Raw genomic sequence first — 14,108 nt, forward strand, 5'->3', positions numbered from 1 at the left:
TATCAGCCTTAATTGGTAAGGATCGCAGACTGATGAACAGTACTCAGCCTTATCAGTCATGCCCTTCGTGGCTGAGTTACATTTTCTTAAGATTCTTCTTATGTATCACAGTCTGGCACCTGCTCTCCCTGTGTTGTCATGACAGTTACTGTCGCTCTGGATAGTTACGCCTAGATATTTTACAGCAGACTCTCTTCCCAGCAGTTTATCACCAACGGTGTAGTACTGCAGTAGTGGATTTCTTTTTCTATGTACACGCAATACGCTACATTTATTCACGTTCAGGACATCTGCCAGAGCCTGCACTATTAATCAATCCTCTGAGGGTCATTCTGCAAAACGGTACTGTATTCTGGCGTTGCTACTTCGGTATAGACAACGGCGTCATCTGCGAACAGTCTTAAAGACCTTCCGACGATTTCTGCTAGACCATTTATCGTTTACATACATTGTAAACAGTAACCCTTCCTCGGGGTACTCCGGAAATCACCTTCGTATCTGTCGATTTTGTTTCGTTGATGGCGACGTGTTGGGTTATCTCCGCAAGGAAATGTTGAATCCACTCGCAAATCTGGCCCGATATTCGATAATCTCCTATTTTTTTTCACTGACCGGCAGTGCGGGACGGTGCCAAATACCTTCCTGCAGTAGGTATCGGGACCTCCCCTTTCTAGACACCAGGTCATTTACAATTGACTTTAAATGACAAAGTAGATCTATTTGCGAAGGAGGCCAGAGTTTCCATCCCCATATAGAACGCCAGTCCGCCATCCTTCGATATCAGGATAGGGATATAGAATCTGTCTGAGGAAGAATGACCCTTTCTATCTGACAGTAAGGTCTCTACCACGCCGCGCTCCCAATGGTATTTAAAAACTCAATATGGCTGTGAAAACTACTCAAGTACGAATGCGTACCAACAGTGATTTAACTCCATCCCAATGCGTATCAAGGTCACAGCTGAAATCTGTCAACTCATACAAATATCTGTGTGTAATAATTTGTAGGGCTATGAAATGATCACATTATCTCAGTCGTTGGTGAAGTACATGGCAGACTGCAGTTCATTGGTAGAATACTAGGGAAATGCAATCAACATACAACGGCGACTGTACACAAAATACTTATGCGACCCATTGCAGAATATTGTTCAAGTGTGTCGGACGCGTATCAAACAGGACTCGCAGCGAGTGCTGAACGAGTTGAGAGAAGGGCAGCAAGAATGCTCACAGGTCTGTCTGACCCGCGGGAGAGTGTCACTGATACTGAAAGAACTGAACTGCCAAGTTCTTGAAGATAGACGGAAACTATACCGAGAATGGCTGCTAACAAAGAATCAGGAACCGGCTTAAATGATGACTTTGCGAGTATACTACAACCCCCTACGTATCGCCGGCAGGAGTGGCCGTGCGGTTCTAGGCGCTACCGTCTGGAACCGAGCGACCGCTACGGTCGCAGGTTCCAATCCTGCCTCTGGCATGGATGTGTGTGATGTCCTTAGGTCAGTTAGGTTGCATTAGTTCTAGGCGACTGATGACCTCAGAAGTTAAGTCGCATAGCGCTCAGAGCCTTTTTGAGCCTACGTATCGCTCACATAGGGATCGTGAGGACAAGATTAGAACAATTACAACACGCACAGAAGCATTTAAGCACTCATTCTTCTAGCGCTCCATGTGTGAATGAAACGAGAAAAAGCTCTAATAACCGGTACAGTGGGACGTACTCTTTGCCATGTACTTCACAGTGGTTTGTAGAGTACAAATGTAGATGTAGAAGGATAACTCTTTATGCGACTGTGAGAAGAAAGAAGAAAGAGATATAAACCACTCGATGTGTCCTTAATTTTTTTCAAACCACAGTAATACCGCTTATTGTGACATCTCGTGAAAATGAAAGCGATCCTACCAGTAAGTGTTCATGTTTTCAAAAAATAATTCAAATGGCTCTAAGCACTATGGCACTTAACATCTGAGGTCATTAGTCCCCTAGAACTTAGAACTACTTAAACCTAACTAACCTAATGACATCACACACACTGATGCCCGAGGCAGGATTCGAACCTGCGACCGTAGCAGCAGCACGGTTCCGGACTGAAGCGCCTAGAACCGCTCGGGCACAGTTGCCAGCGTTCATGTTTCATTATGTCACGAAGAAACTCAAATGCAGGCAACCATTTTTGAGTTTATATGATAGAGTAACATATTTTTATGTTTTTGCAACAGTTTTTCGTCGTTTGTCTGAGTCACGGTTCTTTCTGGAAGCAGGATATCGTGAAAAGAATGTATCCGAAATGTCTGGACACCAGATTCGCAGGAGAAGACTATTGACACTGTGTAAGGCGCCCGTACCAATCAGCTGGCCCGCCAGTACAGGGTAAGCCAGACAACCTTGCGGAACATTCTGCATGACAATTATTACTACCATTATCACTTACAGAGTATGTAGGGCTCAGTAGCGGCAGACCTCCACTTCGTGAACGGTTTTGATACTGGTTTCTACACCAGGCAACTACAATTCCGGCATTTACGTCATCCATCCTATTCACAGATGAGGCCGCCTTTACGTGGAGTGGTACCTTCAACTCTCATAACAGTCACCTGTGGGACAGTATGCAGAACCCCCATGGTACGGTGACAGCAAACCAGCAGCCGGGATTGTAAGTAGGCTGTTTATATTTTCTTATTGGCAACGTTACGTAGCGCTCTGTATGAAAATCACTGGCTGTGCTGTGTGCAGTCTGTGGCTAGTTTGCATTGTTGTCTGCCATTGTAGTGTTGGGCAGCGGCAGCTGGATGTGAACTGCGCGTAGCGTTGCGCAGTTGGAGGTGAGCCGCCAGCAGTGGTGGATGTGGGAAATTTGTAATACTGGATGTCATGAACTAATATATATATTATGACTGTTAAGGTAAATACATTGTTTGTTCTCTATTAACATCTTTCAATTGCTAACTATGCCTATCAGTAGTTAGTGCCTTCCGTAGTTTGCATCTTTTATTTAGCTGGCAGTAGTGGCGCTCGCTGTATTGCAGTAGTTCGAGTAACCAAGATTTTTGTGAGGTAAGTGATTTGTGAAACGTATAGGTTAATATTAGGCAGGGCCATTCTTTTGCAGGGATTTTTGAAAGTCAGATTGCGTTGCGCTAAAAATATTGTGTGTCAGTTTAAGCACAGTCGTGTATAATTTTTCAAAAGGGGACGTTTCAGGATAACTAGCGACGATATTTCGGGCCCAGTCTGCCTTCCACGTCACCTAACAAGCCGGAACTATCGATATTTCGTGCAAGAAACTTTGTTTCCCCTGCTGGAAGAAGTGCCATTGATGATTCATGCGTTATGTGGCTGCTTCACTATGGTAGTCCAGCCCACGTCCGGACGCATCTCAATCGCGTCTTCCATGGTCGATGGATCGGATGAAGGGGGCCCAGTTGCATGGCCTGCTCGTTCACCGGATCTCAACCCGTGTGATTTCTGGTTGCGGGACTATCGCAAAAGTATCATGTGTGTATATTCCATTCCACACGATAATATGGTACGGCGCGTCATGCATGCCTTGAGCTACCATTTTCAACACATAGCGTACCTGTGGCTGCATGGTACAGCGCGTATTAGACCGCAGTCTCTGTAACAATGTACGAGGGCAGTTCAATAAGTAATGCAACACATTTTTTTTCTCGGCCAATTTTGGTTGAAAAAACCGGAAATTTCTTGTGAAATATTTTCAAACATTCCCGCTTCGTCTCGTACAGTTTCAATGACTTCCGACATGTGGCAGCGCTGTACGGAGCTGTTAAAATGGCGTCTGTAACGGATGTGCGTTGCAAACAACGGGCAGTGATTGAGTTTCTTTTGGCGGAAAACCAGGGCATCTCAGATATTCATAGGCGCTTTCAGAATGTCTACGGTGATCTGGCAGTGGACAAAATCACGGTGAGTCGTTGGGCAAAGCGTGTGTCATCATCGCCGCAAGGTCAAGCAAGACTGTCTGATCTCCCGCGTGCGGGCCGGCCGTGCACAGCTGTGACTCCTGCAATGGCGGAACGTGCGAACACACTCGTTCGAGATGATCGACTGATCACCATCAAACAACTCAGTGCTCAACTTGACATCTCTGTTGGTAGTGCTGTCACAATTGTTCACCAGTTGGGACATTCAAAGGTTTGTTCCCGCTGGGTCCCTCGTTGTCTAACCGAACACCATAAAGAGCAAAGGAGAACCATCTGTGCGGAATTGCTTGCTCGTCATGTGGCTGAGGGTGACAATTTCTTGTCAAAGATTGTTACAGGCGATGAAACACGGGATCATCACTTCGAACCTGAAACAAAACGGCAATCAATGGAGTGGCGCCACACCCACTCCCCTACCAAGAAAAAGTTTAAAGCCATACCCTCAGCCGGTAAAGTCATGGTTACAGTCTTCTGGGACGCTGAAGGGGTTATTCTGTTCGATGTCCTTCCCCATGGTCAAACGATCAACTCTGAAGTGTATTGTGCTACTCTTCAGAAATTGAAGAAACGACTTCAGCGTGTTCGTGGGCACAAAAATCTGAACGAACTTCTCCTTCTTCATGACAACGCAAGACCTCACACAAGTCTTCGCACCCGAGAGGAGCTCACAAAACTTCACTGGACTGTTCTTCCTCATGCACCCTACAGCCCCGATCTCGCACCGTCGGATTTCCATATGTTTGGCCCAATGAAGGACGCAATCCGTGGGAGGTACTACGCGGATGATGAAGAAGTTATTGATGCAGTACGACGTTGGCTCCGACATCGACCAGTGGAATGGTACCGTGCAGGCATACGGCCCTCATTTCAAGGTGGCGTAAGGCCGCAGCATTGAATGGAGATTACGTTGAAAAATAGTGTTGTGTAGCTAAAAGATTGAGAAATAACCTGGTGTATTTCAATGCTGAATAAAACAACCCCTGTTTCAGAAAAAAATTTGTTGCATTACTTATTGAACTGCCCTCGTAGCATGGAAACCTTGCGTTTCCGGACATAAGTTCATTAGACCTTTTTTGTTCCGTATCCTCTCATCGAACAATCCCTAGAGTTTGTACACGGTGGAAAAAATCACCCCGTAGACCTGCAGCTATGTGTATGTCTTGTTTGTCCTTCGTGAAATGGAATGACGTGCATCTTATTTTAATCACTTAGAAGACTTCGTACTCCAGCGATCCTCAACGAGCTACTGTTGTATCGTATTGTATCGTATGTTAACCGGGGACCCAGATACGAGGGAGAGGCTCCGTCCCCGCCGCAGCCGCAGTGGTCCGCAACCCCACGACGACTACCGCAGTCCACTTCACCCCTCCGCCGCCCCACACCGAACCCAGGCTTACTGTGCGTTTCGGCCCCCGGTGGACCCCCCCAGGGAACGTCTCACACCAGACGAGTGTAACTCCTATGTTTGCGTGGTAGAGTAATGGTGGTGTAATCGTACGTGGAGAACTTGTTTGCGCAGCAATCGCCGACATGGTGTAACTGGGGCGGAGTAAGGGGAACCAACCCGCATTCGCCGAGGCAGGTGGAAAACCGCCTAAAAACCATCCACAGATTGGCCTGTTCACCAGACCTCGACACAAATCCTCCCGGCGGATTTGTGCCGGGGACCAGCTGCTCCTCCCCGCCCGGAAAGGCCAACCGGGCGGGTACGAGCTATTGTTAGAGGGGGAGCAATTTATTTCGCATAATCTGTACAGCAGAATCTTACTGGCTGCTCGTCATGTCCAGTCGCCTTTCCTCTGTTGAGTGATTTTAGTAGATTTTTGTTTCACGATCACTTGCGTCAGTATTCGTCTTTGCAGTTTTCGTGCGAAGACCAAAAGAAAGAACGGTAGTACAATCTTCCTCAATGCACCAGTTTCGGAATTTTGCGATTTGCAGTGAGCTCTTGACGAATTCTGTAATACATTTTTGATTGTTAGGAGAGCTTTGTAGAATTAAATATAACCTGATACTGATCAATTTTCGAACTCCTAATACCGCAGTAAATAACCGTATGTTTTATCTATGAACTGAAAAGAATGCAGCTGCCTGCAAATCAACGAACTTTGACCGACGCGCATCGATGTTTGAGATCTCGCCTGTTCGACGATGACTTGCGGCCGTTGCATCATTTCCCGTAATTGCGACACTCAGTGCTCTCCCAGATGTACGGAAGATAAGATCTCCTTGTGACGCCACCTGTTACAGTCTCTTAAGAGAGCAGTTTTTTTTTCATTTGGTTGTATCTGCTGATTATTTATCGTTATCAGTGGAGATTAATTTATAATCGCCTTGACCTACATTAAAGTGATCAATTGTGCGCCTAAGTACGAGTGATAGGCAAAAGAAGATGGCAAAGCTGGGAATACAACTGCAGTCCCGTGAGCATAAAACATGTAGCTCCTCAGAGTACACGTTATTCCTAAGGCGTCGAAATGGCCTTTGATATTGCGAATTAAGACGGAATGTCATTAGTTATAAAAAAATGTGATTATTTCAAAATAAAATATTCTTGCATGCAAAGATATTTAATATCATTTAAGCATTTCACCCTTTTGGGGCAGAATGTTTATAAAACAATAAACCTGTCTATTAGAAGGAAGTAGAAGAAGGGGCATGGTCCTATCTTGTTCGACTACACAGGTAAAATAATCTAAAAGTAGTAGAAACGAACGTATAAAATGGAATGTGGACGCAGTTAAAAGCCGGCGGCTGTGGCCGAGCAGTTCTAGGCGCTTCAGTTTGGGACCGCGCGACCGTTACGGTCACAGGTTCGAATCCTACCTCGGCCATGGATGCGTGTGATGTCCTTAGGTTAGTTAGGTTTAAGAAGTTCTCAGCCCAGGGGACTGATGACCTCAGAAGTTAAGTCCCATAGTGGTTAGAGCCATTTGAACCATTTGAACCTAGTTTAAAGGAGTTTTTACTGCCACCTTCTTGTAACTTCTTGATGATATATTGCCGGTTTTCTTTTCTTTTACCTAGGTCTACATTCCATTTTATATGTTTTTATGACGGTTTCGTTAGATATCTGGTTATTCTTGCGTCTATTTTTCATTTTATGAGGCTTTAAGAGGGATGGGTTACATATCCAGCAACTTTTACATAAGTTTCCGTTACTTTCAGTTCTTTTACCTGCGTAGTCGTAAGTCGTACTAGATAGGACCACGCCCTTTCCTCTGCTGCTTTCTGATAGATAGATTTTTTGTTTTACGATCGATCTGATGATGCCCTAAGAGAGTGAAATTCGTTATTAATATTAAATAGCTTTGCAACGTTATTCTGAAATAAATCAAAACCGGTCCCTCTGCCACCCTGTCACAATGGAATGGAATACTTTTTTTTTTTTAATGTTATTTTGTTTGGTGTTCTTCAGTTCGAACGTGCTGCTTCCCCTCGCTGCGTGTTAACAGCGCTTCGTCTTGCAGAGGCGGTGCAGATCAATAGATTGCCGGTATCGTAATAACGATTATTTGTTCAGTCTCCGATCGTGTAAGGCATCGGAAACGGTCGTACTTGGTTAGTATGGAGAGCAAAAAAGACTGGTGGTAAAAGAGACAACTAAAAAAAAGCCAACAGCAGGTTTAATAGAAAAAAATGATGTATTCAGCTATTAATAGGTTCACAAACTTCAACAGAGTGCAGCCTACACTAACGATAAGAATGCTCTGGAGAAGACCACATGGACAGGAAACGTAGCTGAAGGGCACAGAAACTACAGAACTCGATGTACAGGGTGTTTCAAAAATGACCGGTATATTTGAAACGGCAATAAAAACTAAACGAGCAGCGATAGAAATACAGCGTTTGTTGCAATATGCTTGGGACAACAGTACATTTTCAGGCAGACAAACTTTCGAAATTACAGTAGTTACAATTTTCAACAACAGATGGCGCTGCGGTCTGGGAAACTCTATAGTACGATATTTTCCACATATCCACCATGCGTAGCAATAATATGGCGTAGTCTCTGAATGAAATTACCCGAAACCTTTGACAACGTGTCTGGCGGAATGGCTTCACATGCAGATGAGATGTACTGCTTCAGCTGTTCAATTGTTTCTGGATTCTGGCGGTACACCTGGTCTTTCAAGTGTCCCCACAGAAAGAAGTCACAGGGGTTCATGTCTGGCGAATAGGGAGGCCAATCCACGCCGCCTCCTGTATGTTTCGGACAGCCCAAAGCAATCACACGATCATCGAAATATTCATTCAGGAAATTAAAGACGTCAGCCGTGCGATGTGGCCGGGCACCATCTTGCATAAACCACGAGGTGTTCGCAGTGTCGTCTAAGGCAGTTTGTACCTCCACAAATTCACGAAGAATGTCTAGATAGCGTGATGCAGTAATCGTTTCGGATCTGAAAAATGGGCCAATGATTCCTTTGGAAGAAATGGCGGCCCAGACGAGTACTTTTTGAGGATGCAGGGACGATGGGACTGCAACATGGGGCTTTTTGGTTCCCCATATGCGCCAGTTCTGTTTATTGATGAAGCCGTCCAGGTAAAAATAAGCTTCGTCAGTAAACCAAATGCTGCCCACATGCATATCGCCGTCATCAATCCCGTGCACTATATCGTTAGCGAATGTCTCTCGTGCAGCAATGGTAGCGGCGCTGAGGGTTTGCCGCGTTCGAATTTTGTAGGGATAGAGGTGTAAACTCTGGCGCACGAGACGATACGTGGACGTTGGCGTCATTTGGACCGCAGCTGCAACACGGCGAACGGAAACCCGAGGCCGCTGTCGGATCACCTGCTGCACTAGCTGCGCGTTGCCCTCCGTGGTTGCCGTACGCGGTCGCCCTACCTTTCCAGCACGTTCATCCATCACGTTCCCAGTCCGTTGAAATTTTTCAAACAGATCCTTTATTGTATCGCTTTTCGGTCCTTTGGTTACATTAAACCTCCGTTGAAAACTTCGTCTTGTTGCAACAACACTGTGTTCTAGGCAGTGGAATTCCAACACCAGAAAAATCCTCTGTTCTAAGGAATAAACCATGTTGTCTACAGCACACTTGCACGTTGTGAACAGCACACGCTTACAGCAGAAAGACGACGTACAGAATGGCGCACCCACAGACTGCGTTGTCTTCTATATCTTTCACATCACTTGCAGCGCCATCTGTTGTTGAAAATTGTAACTACTGTAATTTCGAAAGTTTGTCCGCCTGAAAATGTACTGTTGTCCCAAGCATATTGCAACAAACGGTGTATTTCTATCGCTGCTCGTTTAGTTTTTATTGCCGTTTCAAATATACCGGTCATTTTTGAAACACCCTGTAAATTTACTTGAGCTATACAAAGAACAGTGCTACGTTAGATGAAGAATGTCGGAGGGATTTTGGATAAGCCAGAGACAGAGTACTGAACGATAAGATAACCGATTCCCGTGACAAAGGGGAGGTGACTGTGAAATGATACCACATGGCTGGAGCCGTTAGTTTGTGACTTGTCTCAAAATGACCGCAGCCAAAATGTTTCCAGATTTCGGTTCCTCAGTACTTTGGGAATAAATGCAATACTTTCTCGTTTTCTCTGGAAATTTTTATCGAAGGGCTAAACTGCAGTCTTAAATTAAAGCAAATCCAAATAAACTTGATATTAAGGAAATGAGTAGACCAGCGGATTGTTCATTATCAGTGGTTTCCGAATCTGTGATCACATCACTTGATGTTTGTTACTGTTTTCTATCTCTGACTGACGGCTGCGTCGGCAGCAGACGCACGCATCCCGACTAATGCCGTGGAAATCTCTTCGTCTGTAATTTAACTACTGCAACCTCCTTACTGTAATGACGCCTTCGTGTCCGTCAACAATTTTTATCCCTCACACTTCTCTTCTTTTAGTCATGTTGTGTCACAAATTACTTTTCTCCCCAGTTCAGTCGCTTCTCATTATTTATTCTGCATACCCAATAACCCCTCAGCATTCTCCTGTTGCACCACTTTACAGCAGGTTCCATTCTCATCTTGTCTGAGCTGTTTACCGTCCACGTTTTACTTCTGTAGAAGGCCACACTCCAGACGAATTCTTAAGCCCCTCAGAAATACTTTCCTTGTTTCTGTCAATCAGCATTTTATAACTTTTCTACTTCTTCCATCATCAGTATTTTGCCGACCAAATAGTCAAACTCGGCAACTGATTTTAGCGCTCCTTTCCTAATCTAGTTACTTCCCTTAGTGTTGCGTGATTTAATGGATTTTATTCCATTACCCTTCTATTACTGTTGTTGATGTTCATCTTAATGAGGGGCAGTCAAATGAACACAAAACACCTACGAGAACGGAACCAGGGAATGGTTCGGTTGAAAAGTAATTACGACACACGTTGTAAGTAGGCTGTTTAGGTTTTTATGTTGGTAACGCCACGTAGCGCTCTGTATGAAAATCACTGACTGTGCTGTGTGCAGTCTGCGGCTGGTTGGCATTGTTGGAATATTCACTTGTGTAGTGTTGGGCAGTTAGATGTAAACAGCGCGTAGCGTTGTGCAGTTGGAGGTGAGCCGCCAGCAGTGGTGGATGTGGGGAGAGAGACACGTGTGTCCGTCAGAAAAAGGAAATTTGTAAGACTGGATATCATGAACTGAAATATATATTATTACATTTGAACATTATTAAGGTTGTTCTCTATCAAAATCTTTCATTTGCTAACTATGCCTATCTGCCTTCAGCAGATAGAATCTTTCATTTAGCTGGCAGTATTGGCGCTCGTTGCATTGCAATAGTAACGCAGATTTTTGTGAGGTAAGTGATTTGTGAAAGGTATAGGTTAATGTTAGTCAGGGCCATTCTTTTGTAGGGATTATTGAAAGTCAGATTGCGTTGCGCTAAAAATATTGTGTGTCGGTTTAGTGTTGATCAGAATAAGTAAAGAGAGAAATGTCTGAGCACGTTCACTTTTGCTCAGCTGTTTGAAAATCAAATAACGTAAGAGGTCTATCAGCACAGTCATTTATAGTTCTTCTAAGGGGACGTTACATCGTCAAGACATTTCGTCGACTGGGAGACAAGACGATCAATTTCTGTTTCGTAGAATGGGATAGGCAGCTGACGGATTCATAACCGCAAACATTCTTGCACTTCCTCGTCGTACTGAAACCGTCGTCCACGCGTGTCCTGCTTCAGTTCGCCCAAGATGTGAGAATCACGCGGTGAAAGATTCGGGTCGTACGGAAGATGTTGCAGTGTTTCTGAACCATATCCCTGAAGGTTAGCCTTCGTCCAATTGGCAGTGTGGGGCGCGTGTTATCCGCACGACAGCATTCCTGGGCGTTTTGGCTTTTAGTCGTATCGCAGTATCTGCAAAGTGTCTTCATAAAACTGCGCATTGAGTGTTCCACACTGTAGGACACTTGACGAGCCGAGAAGCTCTGCAGCCGAAGTTCCACCATAATGCCCACTCCCACAATGCCAATCGGACGTAAGGCTACGCTTCAGCGATTTGGTTGAGAAACACTGCAGCCTTCTCTGACCAGCCCGAATCCTTCATTGTGAGATTTTCACATCTATGGCGACCTGAAGAAAGGCACGGGTGGACTTCGAGTTCCGTCGGACGAGGAAGTGCGAGATTGGGTGCGGTTTGTGGATCCGTTGGCGGCCGACCGCATTCAACGGATCAGGAATTGAGCATCTTGTCTCGCAATTGAAGAAATGCGTGTGATTACTTTTGAATGGAACCATCCCATGGTCCCTCCCAGTCTTTGATGCGACTTTTACCAGTACCGCAGCAGAAATATGACGCAGGAAACCAAGAATACATACTCTTTTCAGACAATGCGCCACTCTTGTTGCGCAATGGTCTTAGAGAGGGACGACAAGTGAAGCTTACTTTCTGAAGACCCTATGTACAACGTCATCGGCAATCCTCAAACTTCTTTTTTGTCCTGCCCTATCTAAATTTATAAAAAAAATGGTTCAAATGGCTCTGAGCACTATGGGACTCAACATCTTAGGTCATAAGTCCCCTAGAACTTAGAACTACTTAAACCTAACTAACCTAAGGACATCACACACACCCATGCCCGAGGCAGGATTCGAACCTGCGACCGTAGCAGTCCCGCGGTTCCGGATCTAAATTTATAGTTGGTTTCCTTTACTGCTTGCTCAACGTACAATCTGAATAACATAGAGGATAAGATCCAAACTACTGCTTCCCTATGATGTCCCCGAGTTATAAGTGCAGTCTTGTTACCGTATAAACTATAGATATTTACATTCTTTGTATTCTATCCCTACTATTTTAAAAATTTCGAGGATTGTAGTCCAGTAAACATCGTCATAAACTGTCTCTAAACCTGCAATGCTATAACCGTAGATTTGTCTTTCTTCAACCAATCTCCTTAGTGAAGACGTTGCGTCAATACTGCCTCCCGTTATCCTACTTTTCTCCAGATTTCAAACTGATCCTTACCGAGGTCGGTTTCTAAAAGTTTTTCCATCCTCCTGTAAATAATCCGTGCCAGTATTATGACTTGTCAGCCTGATAGTTCAATAATATTCACGCATGTCACTACGCACCTTCTCTGAATATAAGACTGATAGCTCTATAATATTGACATCTGTCAGTGCCTGCCTTCTCTGGAATTAGTATCAGTTCTTATGTATTTCGTCTGTATCATATAACTCCACGCTAGGTGGACTAATTTTGTCACGGCTAGCTCTCCCAGTAATCTCAGTAGCTCTGAGGGAACGTCGTCTGCTCCGTGGGCCATGTTTCGACCTTGTTTTCCACGTGCTCTGTCAAATTCGACTCGCGGTACCATTTCTCCCATTTATTCTTCATGTACTTCCCCTTCAACATCCGTAACACTCTCAAACAGCACGTGGAAAAAACGAACACTTAAATCTCTCCATGGGAGCTGTGATTTCTCCCTTTTATAATACTGTCTTCAAGTTAATTTCACCTGCATAGCTGTTTTATATATTTCTTTCACTTTTATGCCTTCCCGTATTTGCTAAGTACTACCTTGCTTTCTGAGTCTTGGTATTCCTGCAGATACTAATCTTTTCTCTAAAGGTCTTTTTAATGATCCTGCAGGTGCTCTTATCTTTTGCCTTTGTCCTATAGCCACAACTCCTTAGCCATTTTGCAATTTCTTTTAATCTAATTTTTTGGACATCTCTACTCCCTTTTGCCTCTATCATTTGCTGCAGTTTTATGTCTCCTCTTTTCGTCAGTTAAATTAAAATTCTCGTGTGTTGTCCAAGGAATTCTGCAAGGCTTTTTGTGGTGTGTAGGGCAAACAGAAAAAGAAATGCGTTGCATTTTGCTCATGGCAGAGTTAAAAAATCGAAATTTAGTTTCAAGGCCCGGGAAAAAATGCCAGAAGAAGCTTCCAACCGCAGCGAGTTGATTATCAAATTTAAAATACTAACTAACATTTAAGGGGCTCCGGAAAGGCTCAAAATCATGAAAAGTTCAATTTTTACTTTTTTGCGTTTTTTGAATCTGCAGACTATTACCTTTTAATAGATATATAATTTATTCAGTTCCGAAGACAACAACTATTTTTAAATTTTTTTTGAAATGTGTTCTACATGGGCCTGACCCACTGTGGCGCTGTTAAACTGCTGTCAAATGGTGTTATAACAAAAGATTCCTAACTGGTGAAGTGTACACTCATAAGCATAGTCTGCCTCATGCAATAATGGAGGTGATAAAACCTATTTTCAGAGACTTAGCAGCACCTGAACTGTTGAAAAAGTGTATTCACGGAAAAACTCAAAACCCCAATGAAAGTGTAAATAGTGTTATATGGTCGAGAATCCCCAAGACTGTATTTGTTGGAATAGAAACACTTCACTTTGGTGTGTATGATGCTGTTGCGACTTTCAATGATGGCAACATTGTAAGGTGCAAGGTATTTGGAAATATGGGAATGAAGATAGCTTCTAACATGGTACGAGCAATGCTTGCTTTAGACAAGGAACGCCTTCGGGCTGCAGACAGGGCTGTAAAGAGTCTAGAAATACAAGCAAGAGTAAACAGGAGGAGGAACAAGAGGAAGCTGGAGGAGGAGTTTGCAGAGGATGAAGATAATCCATCCTATGGACCTGGAATGCACTAAAAAGTTAATCCAATCTTTGTCGCTCGATTACCAAAACTTTTATTTTCTCATACTAA

The sequence above is a fragment of the Schistocerca cancellata genome, chromosome 3, assembly GCF_023864275.1.
Source record: "Schistocerca cancellata isolate TAMUIC-IGC-003103 chromosome 3, iqSchCanc2.1, whole genome shotgun sequence".
In the NCBI taxonomy this organism is placed as follows: Eukaryota; Metazoa; Arthropoda; class Insecta; order Orthoptera; family Acrididae; genus Schistocerca; species Schistocerca cancellata.